The following is a 25,446-nucleotide window of genomic DNA, read 5'->3' on the forward strand; positions in this document are numbered from 1 at the left end:
AGGAAGAAGGTGAGGCAGACAGAAAACAAAGTCCAGAGTGACCTTGGGACAAAATCAGGGTTGGGACTCAGTGTTCCCACGGCCTGTGCCTGGACTGTTCTGACGCTTGGCAGCTGTTTACCTGAGTAGGCGGCGTGTTCTCCGCCCTCACTTGAATCATTCTTCCCACTAATAGCCTCTGGCCCAAGTAACTCGGAAAAGCAATTGGCATGGCTTTGGTCCTGATGCTGGACTTGTTAAGATGGTAAGAGGAGATATTTGTGTTTATAACTAACTTAGCATGATTTTGTAAGGTAGACCACTTGGGCCATGTTATCTATATTTCCGTATAATATTATATCTTTTGCCTGCCTGAAGATTATGGGACAGGCCAAGAAAATGGATATAGCAATAAAAGATCCATACCCAGGATCTGAAGAGGCAGATAGAATCTGACCATTGGGGGTACTTAGCAACATGCAGCTCTTGGGGAAGGAGGCTACCACCATTTCTTAGAGATACAGATATTTGGGTTGATGGGCTCTCCAGTCCTATCTATGGAGTGACTAAGGGCAGGAGAGAGGGGGCTGGGGAGTGAGCAAGGGCGTATACCTATAGGGAATAGTATCAGTATAGACATGTATTGAGTTTGGTCCAAGCTGCATCCGTCTTCAGTTCCAGTGGAGAAACTGAGGCAGTTTAGTAGCTTTGCCAGGGCCAAAGATGATCATAACTTTTCTGTATATCTGGGTTCTCAGCAGAGGCTCTGGTTTGGGTTTCATTTGTGCCTCACTTATGGGGAAATGGTGATAACAGACTTAGGGCTCATCTAACTTTTCCTGAAGCTGTCAACAGGGCTGGAATACCTCCTGCTTCCTCCTCTGCATCCGCCAGGCGTGGTCCAACATCTATCAGACTTTAGGGGATTGTCCACAGGCTTACATTAATTACACGGGACCATTTCTTTCATCTGAGCACATCAAAAGCTTCTACAATGCTCAAGGAGTGTGATGTTGTCTTGGGGACTTTTTTTTTTTTTTTCTCCAAGTCCTCTTGGAAATCACTTTTAAAAAGTTGACAACAAGAAATTATTCCTTGGGTGATGTATGACACACAGCATTTTCCAAGATCCCCAATCATCCATTATAGATTGGGTCACAGGCAGCATGGGTTTGGCTTGGTCCCGGAAACTTGCTTCAAGCCTATTGTCTATTCCTTGGTGGGATCATCTGGGTCTGAGGAGCTACAGGCAGGCTCTATGGGGAGGATATGGAGGGAGGGAGGTGAGAGAAGGTTTGTCATGACTGAATTCCAGCAAGAAGACTATTGTGGCCTGGAGACAGCTCTCATGTTTACCCTGTTAAGTGTTTGAATTTTCTCTGTTGACTTGTAATTGAGACAAATGGGTTGAGATGTCCAGTCACATTATTTTTAAAAAGTGATGGACTCCCATATTGGCAGAGGCATTGAAGCACTCAGCAGGGCCAATGGGGACGGTGCTTCTGAGCAAAGTATGAGGATGTGTTATTAGTGCTGTGGCCCCAACCTCTTGGCATGCTTGGGGCTCTCAAGGCAGAGGGGCAGAGGGCAGGGAACAGACTAAGCTGGCATAGGGCAGTGGTGGGATGGGGAAGGGGACCAGTATGGACCAATGACTGGCAGCAGCAAGTTCCTAATGCAAGGCGGAGGAGTACTGACACGCTTGGTCTTGCCGTCAGCCACGCCTGAGGTAGCCAGAAGTCAGGGCTTCCAGGAGATGGCTGCAGTTCTTGGTTGTAGCTGAGTGTCCAAGGTACAAATTAGAGATTTGCCTAAGCTAATGTAAGGAAGCAGGGACCAGCCCCAAGAAAGGGAGCTGGCAGTGGGTAACTGAGAGAGTCCAAGCCCCCAGTTCCTGTGGCCCGGGGGGGCAAGGGGCTGGGCCCTAGATTCAATGAAGTTACAGCTAGGAACTGGGGACATGAGGAAAAGGCCTACAAAGTAATCTGACTGTGTGTCTTGGGGATGAGGTAAGCACTGTTTGCTTTTTCTGTGGGCTCCAGACACAGGCAGCAACCATTCCTGGTGGACCAGCTGGTTTAGGAGGAGTTCTTCCTTTTCTTCCCCATCCCCCTCCCCCCTCCTCCTCCCCTCCCCCTCCCCCACCTCTACCCCTCCCCCTCCCCCTCCCCCTCCCCCTCCCCCTCCCCCTCCCTTCCCGCTCCCCCTCCTCCTCCTCCTTCTTCTTTTTCTTCCCCTCCTCCTCCTCCTCCTCCTTCTTCTTCCTCAAGATCTCATTCCATTGCCCAGGTTGGCACAGGCTATAGGACAATGTGATCATAGCTCAACTGCAGCCTCGAACTCCTGGGCTCAAGTGATCCTCCTGTCTCAGCCCCCTGAGTAAACAGGATTACAGGCATGCACCACCACACTTGGCTAATTTTTAAATATTTTGTAGAGACTGGGTATTGCTATGTTGCCTAGGCTGTTCATGAACTCCTGGCCTCAAGTGATCCTATCATTTTGGAGGAAGAGTTCTGAATGTTCTTTCCAGCCCAAAGCCTTATGGCCCATAGCTGGACTAACCAGTCCAGGCTGAAAGCCCTACCAGGGGCAGAAGAAAAAGAACTCCTTCTCTGCAATGTGTTGCCTGCCTCTCTCCGTCATGTGAAATTGTCTCTCTAAGGCTGCCTCATTGCGGAGGATGTGAAGGGCTTCTCTCCCTTCACTGCACTGTGCTCTTCTCTCCAATTACTCTGCAGAGCACCCCTGCCTTCTTCAAATCTCTTCTGTCTTGGCACGTTCCTAGTTTTATTTCTGTTTCTCTGGTCGTTTGTTTGCATCGTCTCTGGATCTCTTTGCTCTGCCCTGCCGTAAGTATAGGGTCCTGAGGTTCAGTTATAGGTGCGTGGTCTCACCTCCCTCTCTGCCTCTCCTTGTGTAATCTGGTCCTTTCCCATGGCTCTTGTATTAGTCAGTTTAGGCTGACATAACCAAATATCATAAACTGGGTGGTTTAAACAACAGATACTTATTTTCTCACAGTTCTGGAGGCTGAAGTCTAAGATTGAGGTGTCAGCACAGTCAATTTCTGGTCATGGCCCTCTTCCTGGCTTGTAGGCCACCTGCTGACTGTGTCCTCACATGGTGGGGGCTTTGGGGGTTGGGGAGAGCCAGCAAGCTCTCTGGTATCCCTTCTTATAAGGGCACTAATCTCATATGAGGACTCCACCCTCATGGGCTTATCTAAACCTAATTATCTCCTAAAGGCCCCGTCTCCAAATACAATCCCACTGGGGGTTAGGGCCTCAACACAGGAATTTTTGGGGGTCACGATTCCTTAGGTAGCAGCTCTTTTTAGTGAGTTCCTAATGCATATCCTTAGCATTCTATCCTGTGTGATTCCTCTATATTTCTAACTGGAACATTCTGACATGTAGTTGATCCACACACCCACAGGAGTCTCACACAAAACACATTATGTTCTGCTCAGACCAGCCACTTCTGCCATGTTTCCTAGATTAATTTATGGCACATAGTTCCTCCAGCATAAGCCTCTTCCCTGTGGCATGGTATGGCGTAGTACTTTGGGATTTATTGCCCTCTCAAATCTGACTTTGGGCAGCCCAGAATAGCTTTCCACTACAGCTGGGGGTAGTCATTCCGAGCACAGCAGTTACACACCTGCACAGGGCTGCAGCCACACCTCTTCCATCTACTCTTTCTGATTTGACTCTTAAGGGCTGTGGTTCTCAAGGAAGGCTAACTCGGGAGGTTTTAGAAAATACTGATGCCTGGACTTCACCCTGGACCAAATGAATCCATTTCTCTGGGAGGGTCCCTGGCATCCAGAGGTTTCACAGTGAGAGTGGAGAACCTGTGCTTTAAACCCCTCAGCCTGGGCACCCACGTACATGTGTCCCAAGGCTGTTATCACAGATCGGGACCTCCCTCTCTGGAACAGCAAACTCCCAGGGCTTGCCTTGCTTCGCTCGCCACCTCTCTATCTTTCCAGATCTATCCATACCCTAAATGATAGGCTTCCTCCTGTCTTTGGTCCTGGCCCTGCCCTTTGAACTTGTCAGCTGATCCACCTCACCTTGACTGATCATGACACACTCCAAAGGCTTCAGCTTCCTTCCATCTCCAATCTTTCCCCCAGGCGAACTGATTTGGTCTTGCTTAGCCGCTTTCCTCTGCAGGAGGATCTGGACATTCCTTTGCTATCTTCTAAAAAAATCACCATCATTACTGCACACACGAGGATGTTTAATACTTGCTGTTGCTGTCAGAGCCCAAAACTGATTTTGACTATTGTTGAGTCCTGCTGATAAAATCAGCAGCTATTTTTAATGATCAATTTCCTTCTTTGTTTGAACTGCTTATTTAGAGGAGGAAAGAAGAGGTATATGGCTTTTGCTAGACAAGATAACTAATGTATCATCTGGCAATTTTCTGTGCTTCTTCTAGGTGTACAATACACACTAGGGGCAATATGCTAACCCCAGCACTGACTTGGACAAGAGTTTAATTAGGATTGTGGTATCAGATTGTGTTTGCTTTCTGAAAACTGACTGCACTAAACAATAGTAAATCTTACAAAATTAAATATTAATAAGAAAAGCAACTCAGTAAAAAAATTGGCAAAGGATATACACAGGCAATTCACAGAATATGAAATGAAAATTTACCAATAAACATGAAAACATGCTTATTGTCACATATAAGCAGGAAACTATAAATTTAAAGGCATCATTTTTCACTAGATCAGTTGTTGGCAAGGATATGGGGAAATGGATAGATACAAGGATATATATATGTTACTGGTGGCATTGTAATATAGTACAATTTAGGATTGTACTATATTTTGGAGGGCAATTTATCAGTATATGTTAAGATTTTTCTCAGTATATATTTAACTTTTTATCAACTTAAAATTTTATTTTGATTTGGAATCATTTTGGTAAATCCATTTTCTCCTGAGCATCTTGGGATCAACAACTGGTAAAACTGTCCAGTGTCAGATTCTGAATGACATCTCTTATTAACTCTCACCCAGAAATATTTTAGGTAGTATTTGACCAAAGCCATGAAATAGATCCACTTGCTTATTTTAAGCATATAAAAAAGGAAAATAATTGGAACCCTTTGGTTTGTCCATTTTACTTAAGGAGCCCATACAATGTTAGACTTTTTAGAATAAAGTTAGAATTAGTGTTTTGCAATGGAACTCAGCAAAGTTTTTCTGTGAAAGACCAGATTTCAAACATTTCGGCCTCGGTGGTCTATGCAGTTTTGGTTGCAGCTGCTCACTTCTGCCGTTGAAACACGAAAGCAGTCCCAGGTAATATGTCAGCTAATGAGCAAAGTGGTATTCCAATACATTCTTATTTACGGATACTAGAAACTGAATTTCATATCATTTTCTTTTTTTTTTTTTTTTTTTTTTTTTTGAGACGGAGTCTCGCTCTGTCACCCGGGCTGGAGTGCAGTGGCCAGATCTCAGCTCACTGCAAGCTCCGCCTCCGGGGTTTACGCCATTCTCCTGCCTCAGCCTCCCAAATAGCTGGGACTACAGGCGCCCGCTACCTCGCCCGGCTAGTTTTTTGTATTTTTTAGTAGAGACGGGGTTTCACCGTGTTAGCCAGGATGGTCTCGATCTCCTGACCTCGTGATCCGCCCGTCTCGGCCTCCCAAAGTGCTGGGATTACAGGCTTGAGCCACCGCGCCCGGCCATCATTTTCATATGTACGATATATCATTCTTCTTTTGATTTTTTGCCCAAATGTTAAAAAAATGTAAAAACTCTTCTTGTTCAGGGCCCATACAAAATCAGGCAGGGGGCTGGATTTGGCCTGCAGGCCTTAGTTCACCAAGCCCTTATTACACTTCTTAAAAATTAGAAATTGCTGGTGCACTATTTATTGTAACTTAAATAACTAACCATTATTCCAAAGAAGACATTAAAGGACCACTTCTGAGCAAGCAAAATGAGTTACTTTACAAATATTCTACATCTTTTATTTTGTTAAACAAAGATTAGGTTTTAAAAAACTTCATCTTATGACCCATTTTTGTACATTCTTTTCTTTGAATTAGTCCCCAAATCCATTTGTATTGTCACTCCTATGGATAATGTATAGGTCAGTATCAAACCAGGACAGCTGATGATGGCACCTGAGGTAGCCCATTCATAAGGCTCTAGGCATGTCCCAGATCTGGCAGCCAAATAGCTGGCCAGTCACCATCAGGATAAAGTCATGATCTCTGTTCCAACACAGGCCCATCCTCGAGGCATTCTGCCTCTATCCACAGCCAGGGTCATGCTGAAAATAACCAATGAAGTGTAAGACCAATGGTCTCATTCTAAGTCACTGACTCCATTCTGAAGAGAGAGCTAGTCAATTCATCTGAAAGGCAGCTTAGCCTCATACATTTGGAACAAAACTGTAGCCTCAAGCTGCCATTCTTATTTTTAGAGAGGAAGAATTGTGTCAAGAGTTATATCTCCCTAAATTTCAACAGCTTATGCAGCTTCCTTGTCCTGAGCAAGTTCATAGAGAGGTTATTTTACTCAACCAAATAAATGTTATGTTTTTGGTTGTTACAGTAATCTTCCTCACTTTGGAGGCGGAGGCAGAAGTGGGAGGATTGCTTGAGGCGGGGAGTACGAGGCCAGCTTGTGCAACATAGCAAGACCCTGTCTCTAATAAAAAAGCGGCTTCCTCTAGATTTTTTTTCTTATGGTAACCAGGAAGCACGCTGATGATTCAGGCTAGAGGTGAGCTCCAGACGTATGTAAATATACTGAGGTTCTACATGTATAAGAAACTCTGCACAGCATAACCAGGCTGCTGAAGATGCTGTCTCACTCGTTTAATAATAAGCTGACTATTGTGAAAAGGGTGGAATGCAAGCTCTAGGGTTTCACCTGAGAAATTCAAACCAATTGTTCTTTAGAACTATTTTGGAACTTTTGGCAATCTTTCAGGTGATACAATTAAACAGGAAAGAATGGAAAGTCTTCATGGCGCTAGCGTTCAGCTTCTAGGTTTACATGTGGTCAATCTGTGCAGGATGAATCTTTTCTAACCTTACTAGCGATAATTCAGCAATATGCAGGTATGCCCAGTAGATATAGAGGAGCTGAGAGTCATTTGTGTTTGCTGTCCTTCATGCTGGTGACTGTGGGGACATCCCTGAGCCCACACCTGTAGTCTTCATCATACAGGCAATGGCCAGGGATGCCCTTTCCCTTAACTATGGGCTCTTGGTCACGGTTCAATTACCACACTCACCAGCTCATTGATCTCTGGTGAAGACGACTGTTGTGCTCATATGAAGCTGTGCCTTTTGCCCAGCAAATTGTGCACCTTTGTGTGAACGAGATGTCATTCCACAGTTTGTCAGTTCCAGTCAGTTTGCACTTGCCCACTGTCATTCTCCTGTGGGTGGAACACAGTGGTAGCTGCAGAGGGCATGCATATGGGAGAAATAAGGATTGGTGAGTGGAGCCCTTTCCATCCTGGCTCAAGTGTGCAATGGAGTCAGGGACTCAGGCTATGGCTAAACAGGATCTCTTTAAGGACCAACATCAGGACTAAACATCATTTCATTGTGCGTGCAGCTTCATTCTTATGCCTCATCTTGGCAGTTTAATTAGTTTTATGGTGGCATGTTTTATCACCTATAATAGTTCAGCCAGACGCTGGCCATTAATTGGAAGAGCTGCATCAAGCTGTGTAGACGAGGCCCGTAGACTCCCATCATGTCCCAGCTTGTACTCACTGAGCTTGTGTCGTTACATACTGCCCATCTGCCAGCCACTTCTTGAGTGAACGACAGAAAATTTTTGTTCCTATGTCTTCTGTAGGATCTGGATGGCGTCACATCTACTTCCTCAGAACGTCCTGTATCACTCAGAGAAGGAGCAGTTATTGCAGCCCCACAATGGATCCCCGTGTGGGTGTGGGTTTGTTGCTGCCTGTGACTAGCAGCTCCTTTTCTGAAGAGCTCCCTGGCTATGTCCAATTCTACCAAAGCAGCCTGAGTAGTCTTTTGTCCATTGAGGGTTTTCAAAAAGCTGTTGTGGAGCCCACTTCAGAAACTCTTAAGGGAACAGACTCTGCTCCTATGCAGGTGGAGGCATCCTAGATCTGTGGCTGATGGGCTCTGTGGACCTTTTTCCTTCTACTCATCATGCCCAAGGTCAGGTGGAGAGAGGCTTAAAATCATATTGCAATTTTAAAGGTCTATATCTTATGTCCAGCAATTTTACTTCTTAGAATGTACAGTGACAAAATATTTACAGATGTGTGCACCTATTCACTGCATCATTATTTATGATAATAAAAACTAGAAACAACTGGCTGGGCGTGGTGGCTCACGCCTGTAATCCCAGCCCTTTGGGAGGCTGAGGTAGGCAGATCACTTGAGGCCAAGAGTTTGAGACCAGACTGGCCAACATGGTGAAACCCTGTCTCTACTAAAAATACAAAAATTAGCCAGGCATGGTGATGCTCACCTGTAATCCCAGCTACTCAGGTGGCTGAGGCAGGAGAATTGCTTGAACCTAGGAGGCGGAGGTTGATGTGAGCTGAGATCATGCCACTGCACTCCAGCCTGCGTGACAGAGTGAGACTCTGTTAAAAAAAAAAAAAAAAAAAAAGGAAACAACCACAAGCCAGGCACAGAAAGACAAGTTTTGCATATTCTTATTTATTGTGGGTGTAAAAATTAAAACAATTGAACTCATGGAGCTAGGGAGCAGGATGGTTACCAGAGACTGGGAAGAGTAGTAGGGGGAGGTGGAGGAAGTGAGGAGGGTTAACAGGAACAAAAAATAGAAAGAATGAATGAGACCTAGTATTTGCTAGCACAACAGAGTGACTATATCAAAAATAATTTAATTCGACATTAAAATAACTAAAAATGTGTAATTGGGTTGTTTGTAACACAATGGGCAAATGTTTGAGGAGATGGATACCTTATTTACCGTGATGTGATTATTACGCATTGCATGCCTGTATCAAAATATCTTGTGTACCCCATAAATATATACACCTACTATGGACCTACAAAAATTAAAAATAAAAAATAACCCAGAATAGAAACAACCCAAATATTCATTGGCAGGAGAACACTTTAATGTGAGCATGTAAGGAATGGGTACAACAGGTACAGAGGATGAGGCAGATCCACAGGTTCGTAAAGATGCGTGAAAAGTGTCTGCAACCCACTACTGACTGAACAACATGAAAGTCAAGATCCATAGGAAGAGTCTGATGCCATTTCTGCAAAGTATCAACTAATAACAACAGCAAGAGCGTCCTTGCTGCTTGGATCCACAGCAGTGTCCAGAGCTGTTCTGGAGCCATGTGCCTGCTCTGGATGCAGAGCCACCAGTTCTCAGCTGGAAAATGAGACAATGACAGTGATGAATCTCTTTAGCATGAGAGGCATGAAGGACGGGAGGGTGTTATTCTGCGGAAAGCAACTGCGGTTAAAATCTTGTGTGTGTGGAAAGGAATAAAGGTACCCCTCTCGGGTGTGAAGGAGGCTGTGCCACAGACAAGAAGAGAACTGACTTGTAGACGTATTCCCAGAACCCCCACCCCTAAAAGACGTCATATTCACCACTTCCAGAATCACAGACTTGGCAGGGCTTAATCATTTTTATTTTAACAGCTCTTACTTTAATGTCTGATTCATACGGGAAGAGCGGGGAAACAGTCCAAGTCTCTGGGATCATGGAGTCTTTAACCTCACGATGAACCTGCTGTGGAAGAAAGAGTTATCACTTTGAATGCTGGCCTTGACACAGTGGCTGGTTTGGAATAGTCCTGCTCTAAAATGCTGACGCCAGACACCGAAGAGACCGGTCATCCACTGCCCTCTGCAGTAGAAAGAGGACACCGCAGTGAGGGACAGGATCTACCCAAGCCATACAGGTGTTTCAGCTGTGATTTCTTTTTTATTTTCTAAATTGACTAATAAAATTTTTTTTATTATTCATATTTATTGTGTATAACACGATGTCTTGATATATGTAAACATTATGGTATAGCTGAATCAAGCAGATTAACGTATGCAGTACCTCACATACTTAGCATTTTTTTGTGCTGAAAACTTAAACTCTACTCTCTTAGCAAATTTCAAATATACAATATATTGTTATTAACTATAGTCAACATGATGTGCAATAGATCTCTTGAGCTTATTTCTCTTATCTAACTGAAACTTTGTGTGTCCCCAAACAGACCCCGGCTTCCCTGCCCTTCAGCCCCTGGCAACCACCATTCTACTCTCTACCTCCATGAGTTCTGCTTTTTGAGATTCCACATGTAAGTGGAACCTCTCACGCAGTAGTCTTTCTGGGCCTGGCTTATTCCACTTAGCATAATGTCTTCCAGGTTGATCCATGTTGTTACAAATGACAATATTTTCTTCTTTCAAAAGCGGAATTGTATTCTATTGTGTGTAGATATACCACATTTTCTTCACCCATTCATCCATTCGTGAACACTGAGGTTGATTCCCTATCTTGGCTATTTTTTTTTTTTCATTTTTTTTATTATTATTATACTTTAAGTTCTAGGATACATGTGCATAACGTGCAGGTTTGTTACATATGTATACTTGTGCCATGTTGGTGTGCTGCACCCATCAACTCGTCAGCACCCATCATCAACTCGTCATTTACATCAGGTATAACTCCCAATGCAATCCCTCCCCCGTCCCCCCTCCCCATGATAGGCCCCGGTGTGTGATGTTCCCCTTCCCGAGTCCAGGTGATCTTGGCTATTGTAAATAGTGCTGCAACAAATATGGATGCAGATGTCTCTGAGGCATACTGATTTCACTTCCTTTGGATGTACACCCAGTAGTGGGATTGTGGGATCATGTGGTAGTTCTATTTTTAATTTTTGAGGAAGCTCAATACTGTTTTCTATGACGGTTATACTAATTTTACATTCTCACCAACAATGTACAATGGTTCCCATTTCACCACATTCTTACCAACACTTGTTATATTTCATATATTTGATAATAAACATTCTAACAGATGTGAGATGGTATCTCATTGTGGGTTTGATTTGCCTTTCTCTGATGATTAGTGAGTGAAGTTGAGCATTGTAAAATATACCTATTGGCCATTTGTATGTCTTCTTTTTTTTTTGAGAAATGTCTTCTCAGGTCCTTTGCCCATCTTTAAATTTGGTTATTTGTTTGTTTACTATTGAGTTGTTTGGTGATTTTTGTTATTAGGAATCTCTTTGCTTTCTCTAATTCTAGTATTTTGATTTCTTTTGCATGTTATGCATGATCATTGCAATGTACTGAATGTTTGTGTCACTTTCAAATTCATATGTTGAAACCCTAATCCCAATGTATTAGGAGGAGGGGACTTTGGGAGGTAATTAGTTTACAGAGACCCCATTAATTGGATTAGTGTCCTTATAAGAAGAGGTCAGTGATCTCTCTTTTTCTTTGCACTGTGTGAGGATACAGCAAGAGGTCAGCCATCTGCAACTTGGAAGAGGGCCCTTACCAGAATCTGGCCATACTGGCACCCTGATCTCAGACTTCAAGCCTCCAGCACTATGAGAAATAAATTTCTGTTGTTTATAAACCAACCAGTCTATGGTAATTTGTTATGCAGCCTGAACTGATTAAGAAATAACTTCATTAAACATTTCAGAAGAATAAGTATCATATCTGTGGCAACTGAATCTCTGTTGTTATTTGCCACCTTCTTCCCTGACTCTTTGCACACAGGAAGACGTTTCAGGACCATCCGAGTTCATGTGGGTCATGTGATGTGTTCTAGTGACGTAGTGTAGTGGTGCCAGTCACCTAACTTGACTTAGCTTGGGTCTAAATGCTACCTTCCCTATATCTTGACAGTGGCTACTGCTCATCAACAGGTGTGACAGTGTAAATGGCCGAAGGAGGGGTGGAAGGACCTTGCACTTGGCAGTTCAACAGACAGTTTGTGTGCAGTAGTGTAATGTCCACTTATTTCATGGTCTGGAATCTTCCTATGCTCCTTGTGGGGGCAGACCTCTTTCTATTTTCCATGAGGGACTGTGTCAGTCTGCAAAAGTCCAGCACTTCGCTTCTCAGGCCATCCCTACTGATGGTGCAGCCTAGACTTTGGGGAATGGTCTTTTCTTATCGTAGTTACACTATTATTACCAATATATAGTCCTTTCCATTTTGTTGGATATCTTATGAGAAATTGGAAAGAGGAGTTTCAAGTACTGTTAGTCTACCTCGTGATGCCTTATCTGTCATCATTGGTTTTATTACTATAATAATGGAAACATTTACAATCTTAGTGCCAATATGTCACTTGGGGGCCCAGGCCTAGTGTCCCAACTGTCTCCCCTGTAGTGAAGTCTGCTAGTCAAACTCCACAGACACACACGGAGCATCCAGTCAGCCATCTTGGTGGTGGGAAAGACCTGACAGGGATAGAACAGCAGGAAAAACTCTGGACGGTCACCTGGTCTTCCATTAAGTATAAATGCACAATCAAAAATCATGCATTTTGGATGTACTTATCCTTTTAACAACAAGACAGTTGGCAGAAGCTAGGAAGTAGAATGTTCCAGGAGGAGAAGAAGGGTGGGGCTGCTAATATCTTTCCCTCTCATGACAGGGAGTTAAGAGATAACAGTGTATGAACCAAGGGATAAAGATATAAATGTACAAAACAACATAAATGATTGGTTTGAAATAAACTTTAAATTGTACTGAACGTTTAATTAATTTTCCTCTGCTAAACCGTGGTGAGAAATTGAAGTAGGAAGATCAGATTAATTATAGACAAAATAAATACATTAGATTTCCTCATTAAATCCAAATTATAGAATGAATTAACTACTACCCTGCTATATGACAATTTTTTAATAGACACAAACAAAACCATGTCAATATTTCCAGTCACCAACAGAAAATGGAAGCAGTTTTGAGCAGGCATTTTAGCTTTCACTGTTCTGAAATATATTAGCCTATAGACTCTGTTTGCTGAGTGTAGTGATGTTTTGTAAAATTTTTAATACATAATTTTTAATACAATCATGTCTGAAAGTACAAAAGCAAAATATTACATTTGCTAGTGAGAAAAGGCTGATGATTATGATGAAAATGAAAATCAAGATAATTTTACAAATTCAAAATGATGATAAAATGACAAATTCTACATGTAAATATGAAATAAATTTTTCAATAAGAGACTGTTCCATGAACAAAGTCAGTCATGCAAAATGTATAAAGTGCTGTGCTTATGCAATTGACAATAATGAACAGAAAATGAGTAAGAGTCACACACGAATTAGAAAATTGTATGAGCTGTCGTTTTAGAATATTGTCAATATCAAGACTGATGTGCTTCTCTGGAGTGGGTTCTTTAAAAAATTCCTTATAATAAGATATGTTGGTAATTAGGCCCTCAAAGGAAAAAAAAATCTCTGATTTGTAACATTTGCCAATTTCTATTGTGTAAATACTCCCAGCACGGCTGATTTCAAACAATGAGCCTGACCTCACTAAACTTGGAGCTGGGAAAAGATGTGTAATAGGCTCCAAAGCCAGCTTGAGCTGGCTGCCACATGCCGCTGGATTTTCTAATATACTTCTTGTTCTCTGCACTGGACAATGGCAAATCACACCTAGATGCTATTGTACTGTTTTTTGGCTCTTATGGTGAGATAATTTTTTTCTGGACGTTGGCATACTTATGAACTCTGCTTATATGTTTTATGGGGTGGATACAACCAAGTGATTCCCTCAGAATGGGAGGGGCTCTGTCCTCTTCTCTCACTTCCCTGGGAAGAAATTATTGGCCCTAGTGGCATTTGGGGCACCTAAGTGTAACTTTTACCTCATTTGAGGTGGATTTAATGGGAAATTCTTTTCCTCTTTATTTTAAAAATACATTCATTAAATCAGTAAGAAAGCATAATTTCTGGACTGAGATTTCTCACTGGAATTTGGCAAACATAAAATGATCTCATTTCTTGTTGAGTTTAGTATAATTTATTTTCTGAAAGATGGGCACTCAAGAACAATAAATAAAAATCACAATGTTCTAATTCCCCATGTTTCCCAAGAAAAAGAGAAAAAGTCATTAAGATCCCCTAACAATGGCCGTAGGATCAGCATCAACACCAGATGCCTATTGACCTATTGCTAATTTCAGATAGGGCTAGGAGTTGGTCTGAGAGATTACAGATTAAACATGGCAGAGGGGCTGCTGCAGCAAATATTGTTGCAAACTCTGCATGCCTTGGACGGTTCCAAGGACCCAAGCCTCATTGGAATCTGCCTAACATTAAATTAAGTCCTGAGGTTGGGAGAAGGAAGACCACGTGTCTTAGGCTGGCTTTCCCGGGTACGGATACTGAAGTTCCCATGAGAAACTGATGAGGAGCAGGGGAAGCAGGACAGGGAAGCGGAAGCGTGTGATTTCAGGTAAAGCCTCGGGGGAGGTAACTTTGGCTTGATGTATTTGAGAAATTCTGGTGGGGAAGTTACCCTGAGAGTTTGACCAGACTCAGGCCAGGGAGCTGGGTTTCATATTCCAATACAAGTTGATTATTGTCGGAGGCCGGGCGCGGTGGCTCAAGCCTGTAATCCCAGTACTTTGGGAGGCCGAGACGGGCGGATCACGAGGTCAGGAGATCGAGACCATCCTGGCTAACACGGTGAAACCCCGTCTCTACTAAAAATACAAAAACTAGCCGGGCGAGGTGGCGGGCGCCTGTAGTCCCAGCTACTGGGGAGGCTGGGGCAGGAGAATGGCGTAAACCCGGGAGGCGGAGCTTGCAGTGAGCTGAGATCCGGCCACTGCACTCCAGTCCGGGCGACAGAGCGAGACTCCGCCTCAAAAAAAAAAAAAAAAAAAAACAAGTTGATTATTGTCTAAGGGCCAAACAAGGAGATGTAAATTCCCAAGTGTTCCTTGTTTTCTGTCTGTTGGGGAAAAGTGGCCTTATAGCTTGATGGCAGTCCTCTAAAAGAGTCACAGGTATGGGCTGTTAGAAGTAAAGACACACAGAAGCTGAAGGAGTGCACACACACCACACACACAGATCCCAGGAGTTCTGGTTGGAACACGAAGGTGGTTTACATCGTGGTTGCTAAAAATTCTGCAGAATACTGTTGGAGATCATCGAGGGGGTGAGAGGGAGGTGGTGTGGATGACACCTGCCTGAGGAGATTTTCAATGTGGATGCAACAGTTTAATTTTAGGAGATGCCTGATAGAGTGTAGGTAAAGCAAAGAGAACAGCACAGCCAGTTTTAAAGCTTTGGGAGCCCTGCTCACACATGAGTGTGATGGCAATCCATCCAGGGACTGCGAGCTTGGACCCTTCTTGATTATGTTTTACTTACCTACACACACACTTATGAAGAGCCTCTGGAACTAAGTAGCTGCTTCTTTATGAGTGGGAGGAGGCAGTATGAGTCTTAGAAGTCGCTCCTTAGGCCACCCCTAATATTTACAGGACCTGGGACAGAGCGTTCAAGGTTAGATAAAATAAGTCCTATCACTTTACTTTTACAAATATGCTTTCAAAATAGTCTGGAAGGCCAGGTTCAAATTCTGAATTTTCAAATTCCTTAGAGTTTCATGATGAAATGTGGTGGCTAGGAGAACGCTGGGCCCAAGCTCATCGGCCCCCACCTGGCCCCTTCCCTTTCCATCACTGTCTCCTTCATTGCAAGCAGCTTTGAGTACGTGTGTGGATGCCCCAACTGGAATGTCCAGAGCCTCTGCAAATAGCTGCCCTGGCCATTCTTTGGGCCTGGGAGTGGAAATACCAGTGGTGCGGTTTAACCCTGGGAGGATGTACCTATGGACAAGGCCTCTACAGGTCCTGCAAGCAGGCTTGGGGTTGTTTGGGCATAGAATTCCAGGCTCTTGAGCTTCTAGGATGTGGTCTAGAAGGGCTCTGGGTGGGCACATGCCCTTGGTCTTGCAGGTTCCTCTTGTGGTAGAGAAAGACATAATCCAAAAAAACGCCAGAGTGGGGCTTTCTAAAAACTCAAGGTCCAGGTACCAGGTGATACTGCCGAGCAGTGTGATTTTAAGTCACAGTGAAGCTTATCATGAAGAACTGGACCATGGAGGTAGGGAAAGATGCTACTTCACCGGTAGGTTGTTTCTCAAGATGACTATCTGGGAAATCAACTGTGAACTGCATACATTGGTCTATCCCTTAAAGACCTGAGTGGATTCTTTGATTCATATTGAAGCAGGTAGAGAATGGAGTCAAGGGCAACTACCACCTACCTGTTAGCTTTCAACCAGTGTGGATAGATCTTGCTTCATTTGAGAATGAGTAAACATCAGCAAAACATGAGCCCAGTTAAAAATACTGCAGAACAATGGATAAAGGACAGTACTCTGGAACCTCATAGAAAGATTCTATCTCTGGAGAGCCTATAGGAACCAGAAGAAAATTACAGGAGATTGTTTAGAATCTGCAATAATAGATTTCAATGAGGCATTGTGCTGTGAAACAGGAACATAACACCGTGAAGAGACAATAGGCTGAAAGAAGACAGCATGCTGAGATACGGAAGTCTTTCAAGTAAACCAAGAGCACCATAACATGATCAGTACCTAATTGTAAATCAGAATCAGTTATGTACTGAACAAATTTGAGAAGCTTTTCTAGCATGCAGAAGAAAATGCACAAGCAGAAGGAAAGAGAGAAAATGAAAGCTCTAACATATGATTACTTTGTGTTTCTTGGGAAGATAACACAACACATGGAATAGAAGCAATCATAAAAGATGAAATAAAACCTAAGTTTGCAGGCTGCAGGGGCTCATTGCATTTCAGATGAAAACAGAAGAGATCCACATCTACATATATCCAGAGAAAAATTTTGAATTATACAGATTTTTAAAAAGTCCTGTAAATCTATTTAGAAAAGACAATCTATGTGTCAATTGCAGGAATGATTGAGCAGTTTTTTTTTTCCTAAAAGCACTCTGATGCAATTTTAGGAAACTGACTCCTCTTTACTTGAGTCATTACAATGGAACCATAAGTCAAGATATTTTGTTCTTTCCTTCCAAGAAATGGGAATGCAACCTGAGACTAACAGGAGTGTCTCTCTGGAACTGAAACTTTAGCAGAGCAATAAAATGACAGAATATAGTTGCGTCCGCTCATTCATCCTAGTTTCAATGCCATAATGTCTTTTATCACTTCTTACAAATTCCAGGATTGGCCCTTGTTTCTTTTTTAAACCTGTTGGGTTACCTTTTCTAGGTTCTGAGTTCCCCTATATTCCACTTATAACTTCCACTTTTGCTTCAGTTGGCAAGATACCCTAAGAGAAAGGTAGATTTTTGAGGAGCAGGGAACTGGCCAGAATGCGGAAAAGGGGGAAAATTCGCTTTCATATTGCAGGTTAGTATCCCAACAGTGTAAAACAACTGTTATGTTCCCTCTATGTGTGCCAGAAGGTGGTGCTCTGAAAAACTGAGTAGCTGATGGCAAAGAATAATTTAAACATTCTGGAACAACAGGGTAGGATAGCTACTTCTGGTGGCATTGAATAACATAAAGCAAGAGAATAGTAAAATCAGATCTCTAAATTATCACATCAGGCTAATTTTCTGTGGCCTTTCTGTTTGGGTCTTCAAGACTCACAATTACTGATATAATCATGTTGCTGTGGGCATATTTCGTATGACTTTCCTTCCTTATTTTATTACTTTAGATAAGCTGTGAGTGCATTAGACCAGACGGTTTAGCTGTTGGCCATTTTAATGACAGTTTTTTTGTTTTTTGTTTTTGGAGACAGTCTTGCTCTGTCACCCAGGCTGGAGTGCAGTGGCATGATCTAGGCTCACTGCAACTTCTGCCTCCCAGATTCAAGCAATTCTCATGCCTCAGCCTCCCAGGTAGCTGGAATTACAGGGGTGTGCCACTGCACCTGGCTAATTTTTGTATTTTTGGTAGAGACAGGGTTTCGCCATGTTGGCCAGGCTGGTCTCAAACTCTTGACCTCGGATGATCCGCCTGCCTTGGCCTCCCAAAGTGCTAGGATTACAGGTGTGAGCCACCACACCCAGTCAGAGAGTTTATTTTTTAATTTACTGTATTTATATTCTACATACAGACACACACGGACACCCCTTTACACATACTCCTGGGAAAAATGCAGGAGCAGAGCACACAATTATGGAGGTTTGAAAATATCTTCTTTTTCTTCTTTTCTCTTTTTAGCTACACCTGCTGGAATGGGAGTATTTTTAAATATCTTCTAATGACACCAGCAAATAAACAAAAGTTGGGTTGTCTTCACAATCACTATATGCTAGAAGGCTTAAAAAACTTCAGTATCTACAGAATTTGGAGGGAGACAAGTAAAGTTTAAAATAAGCAAAGTTGTCTTTTGTGTGTGATGGCAATAGAAAGTTATTCTTAGACTTGTATGGGCACCGGAATCACACCATCCACACTACCTTCTAGAAAAAACTGCTCCAGTCAACCAAGAGAAGCAAACTAGAGAGCTAAATAAGGACAAGCGTGGTCTGAAAGGGCTTGTGGTTCTCACCTAAGCCTAATCCCAAACCTAACTGTAACCCTGCACTCAGGACCCCTGTGCAGTGTTTATTTTCAGGGGGATTTTGCAGGCAAAGGTGAAGCCTGGTCCAGCAGTGCTTCCTCAAGCTGCTTCCTTGCCCTGCTGCTCATTTCCCATACCAGGAAATGTGTTTCTCACCATACATCCTTTGCTCCCTGGTGCAGCTAGAATTCAAAGCTTTGTTTGGTGAACACATGTAATTTGTATTTTGTTTATGTATTTGCAAACAAAAGCTAATCTATACACTGGGTGATGATTCAGTGCTGAGAAATAAATACATTTTCCCCTGATTCCACCCAGCAGGGTGCTTAATGCAACATAATGGACTTTTTTATTGCCAAGCCAAGTAATGATTTTCTGTGTCCTTAAAACTTATATTGAAGGATTTTATCCTACAAAAATAAAAGAATTAGCTTATAAGGATATGTATAAAGATACACATTGAATGTGATGAAGCAAAGTAAAACAACTTGAATGCCATCAACAGGGAGTGATTGAATCAACTGTGGCATGTCCATATTTCTGGAATATTATGTAGCCACTAATAAGGAGGAGTTAGATTTATATGCAATGACCAATAGGAAAGGCCACCAGCAAAGTACATTGCAGAGAAATGTATATAAATGATTGTATTTTTGTAAAATCAGAAAAGCCTTTTATTGGTGTGAATATTTTCAGCGTGTGCATTCATATGAATGTAGAAAAATGTGAACACTAAGTTAACATTTCTTGTTTTCAGGAAGGGATAATAGCAGGAGTGAGAGTCACAGGAAAGGCGAGTGTTGTTGGGTTTTTCTTTGATACTCAGGATTTTTTTTTTCTTGGGAAATAAGTGGCAATACAAGCATGTATTGTTTTTTCAGTTTGAAAGAAATCTGATAGAGTAGATTATAAAGATAATTTATCTTGAATGACTTCAGTATTTTTTTTAATTGTGAAAGTTAAATACATGAGCCAGGGACAGAAGTGATGTCAAACTCCTTTGCAGATCATTTTCTATCTATGATTTGTGAGGGTGCTACTCTGCTTAAAAATTACTGTGTATTAATTGTTCTCTACTTGATCATTTATATATCATATAATCCACCTTCTTTTTTTTTTTTTTTGAGACGGAGTCTCGCTCTGTGGCCCGGGCTGGAGTGCAGTGGCGGGATCTCAGCTCACTGCAAGCTCCGCCTCCCGGGTTTACGCCATTCTCCTGCCTCAGCCTCCCGAGTAGCTGGGACTACAGGCACCGGCCACCTCGCCCGGCTAGTTTTTTGTATTTTTTAGTAGAGACAGGGTTTCACGTGTTAGCCAGGATGGTCTCGATCTCCTGACCTCGTGATCCGCCCGCCTCGGCCTCCCAAAGTGCTGGGATTACAGGCTTGAGCCACTGTGCCCGGCCATAATCCACCTTCTATATGTGTGCAGTTTGGTGATTTTTACTATACTTGGAATTGTGCAACCTGCAACCATCGCCACGATCTAATTACAGAACAGTTTCGTCACCCCAAAGAGAAATCTTCCACCCATTAGCAGTCATTCTTCATTCTCTGCCCTTCCACCCATCCAGCCCTGGGCAACCCATAATCTACTTCCTTGTGTATGGATTTGCCTAGTATGGAACTTCATATAAATGATCCTACAATACGTTGCCTTTTGTGTCTAGCTTGTTTGACTGAGCATAATGTTTTCAAGGTTTATTCATGTGGTAGCATGTGTCAGTATTTCATTCATGTCTTTTTTTTTTTTTTTTTTTTTTTTTGAGATGGAGTCTCCCTCTGTCACCCAGGCTGGAGCGCAGTGGCTTGATCTCTGGTCACTGCAACCTCCGCCTCCCAGATTCAAGCGATTCACCTACCTCAGCCTCCTGAGTAGCTGGGATTACAGGCGCCTGCCATCACACTGACTAATCTTTTTTTTTTTGTATTTTTAGTAGAGACAGGGTTTCAGCATGTTAGTCAGGCTGGTCTCGAACTCCTGAACTCTTGATCCGCCCGCCACAGACTCCCAAAGTGCTGGGATTACAGGTGTGAGCCACCATGCCCGGCCATTTCATTCCTTTTATAGACAAATAATATTCCATCATAGTGGCATATTACATTTTGTTTATCCATTCATCAGCTGATTGACATTTAAATTGTTTCCATATTTTGTCTATTTTGAATATGACTGCTATGAATATTTGCAGACAAGTTTTTGTGTGGACACATGTTTTAATTTTTTTGTGTGTGTGTATACCTAGGAGTGAAATTGCTGGATCATGTTAGCTCCATGTTTAACATTTTTTGGAAACCACCAAATTGTTTTCCAAATCAGCTGTGCCATTTTGTAATACCACAAGGAAAGTATGAGGGTTAAAATGTCTTTATATCCTTGCTAACACTTGTTATTTTCTGTTTTTTTTTAAATTGTGGTTATCCTGATGGATATGAAATGGTTTTGATTTTCTTTTCCCAGTGATATGCCATTGAACATTTTAAATGTTCTTTTGGTTATTTGAGATGGTTATTTAAATGTTATTTTTGTCTTTTTGAGATGGTGTCTTGCTATGTTGCCCAGGCTGGTCTTGAACTCCTGAGCTTGAGATCAGGGATCCTCCTGCCTCTCAGCCTCCTGAGTACCAGGGACTACAGGTACATGTCACTGTTTCTGAGTTAACTTTTATATATGGTGTGAAGTAGAGGTCAAACCTTTTTTTTTTGGCATGTAGATATTCTGTTGTCCCAGCACCATTTATTTAAAAAAAAAAAAAAACTATTCTGTCCATATTCAAGTGTCTTGACACCCTTGCCAAAAATCAGTTGATGATAGGCATCCAGGCTTATTTCTGGACTTTCAATTAATTCTATTGATATGTTTGTCTGTCTTTATGACTGCACCACACTTTCTTTATTACTGTTGCTTAGTAGTAAGTGTTGTAATTGGGAAGTGTGAATCCTCTCAATTTTGTTCTTCTTTTTAAAGATTTTTTTTTTTTTTTTGCTATTCTGGGTCCCATGCAGCTGTATATAAATTTTAGGATCAGCTTGCCAATTTCTGCAAAGAAACCAGGTGAATTTTTTTTTTTTTTTTTTTTTTTTTTTTTTAGGCAGAGTCTCGCTCTGTCGCCCAGGCTGGAGTGCAGTGGCGCGATCTCGGCTCACTGCAAGCTCCGCCTCCCGGGTTCACGCCATTCTCCTGCCTCAGCCTCCTGAGTAGCTGGGACTACAGGCGCCCGCCACCGCGCCCGGCTAATTTTTTGTATTTTTGGTAGAGACGGGGTTTCACCATGGTCTCGATCTCCTGACCTTGTGATCCGCCCGCCTCGGCCTCCCAAAGTGCTGGGATTACAGGCTTGAGCCACCGCGCCCGGCCTAAAACCAGGTGAATTTTTATAGAGATTACATTGAATCTGTAGAACAATTTGGGAAGTATTGCCATCTTAACAATATTAAGCCTTCCAATCCATAAACAGGGGATGTCTTTCTATTTATTTATAACTTAAATTTCAGTATTCAAGTCTTGCACTTCTTTTGTTAAATTTATCCCTAAGTATTTTATTCTTTTTGATGTTATTGTGACTAAAACAGTTTTCTTAATTGCAGTTTCATGTTGTTCATTGCTGGTGTATAGAAATATAGCTGCTTTTTGTATATTGATCTTGTGTCTTGAAACTTGCTGAACACTTTAATTAGTTTTTATAGTTTTTTTGTGTTCCTTAGGATTTTCTATATACAAGATCAAGTTATCTCTGAGCAGAGATGGTTCTACTTCTTCCTTTCAACTGGATATTATCTATTTCTCTTGCCCAGGCAAATTTGTGTTCAGTACAACATCGAATAGAGTGGTAAAAGTGAGTACTTTTCTTGTTTTTAATGGTAGGGGGGAAAGCATTCAGTCTTTCCCTATTAAGTATTATGTTAATTTTAGATTTTTAAAAAGATGCTCTTTATTGGACTGAGAAAGTTCTCTTCTATTCCTACTTTGTTGAATACTTTTATCATGAAAGGGTGTTGTAGTTCATCAATTCTTTTTCTGCATCTATTGAAGTAATCATATGGAGTTTGTTCTTTATTCTATTAATATTGTGTTTACAATGATTGATTATCAGATGTTAAACCAATGTTGCGTTCTTGTGATAAATTCCACTTGGTCATGGTGTATAATCTTTTTGTGTGTTGCTGGAGTCAGTTTGTTAGCATTTTCTTGAGTATTTTTGCATTTATATTGTGTTAGTCTATTTTGCATTGCTGTAAAGTCATACTTGAGATTGGGTAATTGATAAAGAAAAGAGGTTTGTTTGGCTTGCAGTTCCGCAGGCTGTACATGAAGCTAGTGCTGGCATCCGTTTCTGCTGAGGTGCTCAGGAAGCTTACAATCATGATGGAAGGTGAAGGGAAGCCATGACAAAATGCCAAAAGCAATTGCAACAAAAGCCAAAAATAACAAATGGGATCTAATTAAACTTAGAGCTTCTGCACAGCAAAAGAAACTATCAGCAGAGTAAATGACCTACAGAATGGGAGAAAATATCTGCAAACTATGCCTCTGGCAAAGGTCTAATATCCAGCATCTATAAAGAACTTAAACAAATTTACAAGAAACAAACAACCCCATTAAAAAGTGGGTAAAGGACATGAACAGACATTTTTCAAAAGAAGACATACATGCGGCCAACAAGCTTATGAGAAAAAGCTCAGCATCACTGATCATTAGAGAAATGCAAATCAAAACCACAATGAGACACCATCTCACACCAGTCAGAATGGCTATTATTAAAAAGTCAAAAAAATAACAGATGCTGGTGAGGTTGCAGAGAAAAGGGGACGCTTGTATACTGTTGGTGGGATTGTAAATTAGTTCAAATTGTGGAAAGCAGTGTGTGAGTCCTCAAAGAGCTAAAAACAGAACTACCATCTGACCCAGCAATCCCATTACTGGGTATATACCCAAAGGAATATAAATCACCCTACCACAAAGACACATGCATGCATATGTTCAATGCAGTACTATTCACAATAGCAAAGACATGGAATCGACCTAACTGCCCATCAGTGGCAGATTGGAGAAATAAAATGTGGTACATATACACCATGGAATACCATACAGCCATAAAAAAGAATGAGATCATGGGAATCTATTGTGAGAATATGGTTGGAGCTGGAGGCCATTATCCTTAGCAAACTAATGCAGGAACAGAAAATCAAATACTGCATGTTCTCATTTATAAGTGGGAGCTAAATAATGAGAACTCATGGACACAAGGAGGGGAACAACAGACACTGGGGCCTACTTGAGGGTGGAGGATGGGAGGAGGAAGGGGCAGGAAGTTAGCAAACAGTGGGAAGGGTTCGCAAGATCCCAGACGGAGGCAGAAAGTATCCCTGCCTAGACACAGCACAGTCATCTCCGGGTGCCCGCCAGGCGTCGAACACTGCCTGTTGTTCTCTGTCCACCCTGTTCCCCAAGGCGTTGCTGGATGATCTGTTTTTGCCATTTTATGTAAATAATCTGGCATTGGTGGTACCATGAAAGAAAAGGCTAGTTTTTCTAGGGGAATGTCAAAACTTGTCAATAATAGAAGGCAACTCTCTGTCTAGACCTGGGTGTGACCTGGAGGGAAAAATGTTCCTAGAAGTGGTGGGAAAACAGAGTGTGAACAGGCCTGTGTCACCTCTAGTCTATGAGGTGGCATGAATGCTGCAGTATCTTCCCTCCCGTCACTGGACCTGCAGCTGATAGTGTCCCAGATGAGGTCTGGGCACACACACCCCACACATAGTGTGCTTAGCCCTGCCACATCCCCACGCCCTCCACAATCCTCTCTCCAGCCACGCTGCCCAGCTGGGGTCCTGTCTGGACACCTCCACCACTGTCTCAGAAACATTTATTAAGCACCTCTGCATGCCAGCTCCATGTGTAAGTGCTTTGTGTATGAGTGTATGAACTCATGTAATCTTCTCAACCAGCCTATGAGGATATGCCATTCTTAGGTTTATTTTACTGGTGAGCACACTGAGATGAGAAATTACTTGCCTAAAGTCATAGAGCCAGTCAATGGAAAATTGGATCTCAGCCCAAAGGGGTGACAGCTGGTACTTTTAACCAAACACTGTGAAGCTCAAAAACTATTTACTGCCTCCAGCCCCCCACGCCTGCCACACTGAATGCTGCAGGCTCTTTTGCATCTTAGTACCTTGGTTCAGACTCTCCTGTGGTTCCAACTCCTTCCCTCGCCATCTTCTCCACCTGGTGATCTGTTCCTCATCTTTCAAGCCTTGGGTCAGGCATCCGTCTCTCTGTGCTGTTCTACCTGGATGCTCACCTCACAAAGTAGGAATGGCCACGCCCTCCTTTGTTCCTTCCCAGATCCTGTGCAGGCTTCTGCTCCAGCCCTCGCCAACACCATTTCAAGTGTCTCTTTAAAACCTGTTTTCTGCCACTGTGAACCCCATGTTCTGATCATCCTGGCAGCCAGCCCAAGCATAAGGTGGGTTCTTGAGAAACATTCAGTGGACACTCACGGCCTGCACTCTGGACCCTGGAAGGTTCTTGCTAGCCAGGCAGAACAAAGCAGGATGGAAGCCAGAAGCCATCCCTAGGAGAGCATTCAGGCATGGTCCAGCTGGGTCCCTAGTGTTTACTTGCAGTCTTCTAGAATCTGTACCAATGATTCTCAAACTGGGTTCCTCTTGAAATCCCCTGGGTGTCTTTACAAATTCTTTCTGCCTGAGTCCCCCCCCAGACATTTATGTTTCATTGATCTCAGGAGTGGCCTGAGTTGAAAAGCATGTTGCTACACCCTTGCTTTTCAAAGGATGGTCCTCAGACCAGATAGCACCAGCATCACCTTAGTGCTTGTTATAAATTCAGGTTCTTCAGCCACATCTCTCAGGCCTGCTGGATGC

At 42.5% G+C, this 25,446-nt stretch overlaps 2 long non-coding RNA genes across 2 annotated transcripts; one reads left to right on the forward strand and one right to left on the reverse strand.

Annotated features, from left to right (window-relative positions):
* The first annotated feature begins 190 nt into the window (after positions 1-190).
* LOC117064513 lies at positions 191-11,594 on the forward strand. Its single transcript, XR_004429504.1, has 3 exons — positions 191-244; positions 10,218-10,301; positions 11,463-11,594. It is a non-coding gene; the product is annotated as an uncharacterized LOC117064513 (long non-coding RNA).
* On the reverse strand, positions 9,614-25,107 carry LOC117064512. Its single transcript, XR_004429503.1, has 2 exons — positions 24,735-25,107; positions 9,614-9,736 (listed from the first exon to the last, which is right to left on the reverse strand). It is a non-coding gene; the product is annotated as an uncharacterized LOC117064512 (long non-coding RNA).
* Between the last annotated feature and the right edge of the window lie 339 nt (positions 25,108-25,446).

This window comes from Trachypithecus francoisi, unplaced genomic scaffold (genome assembly GCF_009764315.1).
Source record: "Trachypithecus francoisi isolate TF-2019V2 unplaced genomic scaffold, Tfra_2.0 Lachesis_group2, whole genome shotgun sequence".
Taxonomy (NCBI): Eukaryota; Metazoa; Chordata; class Mammalia; order Primates; family Cercopithecidae; genus Trachypithecus; species Trachypithecus francoisi.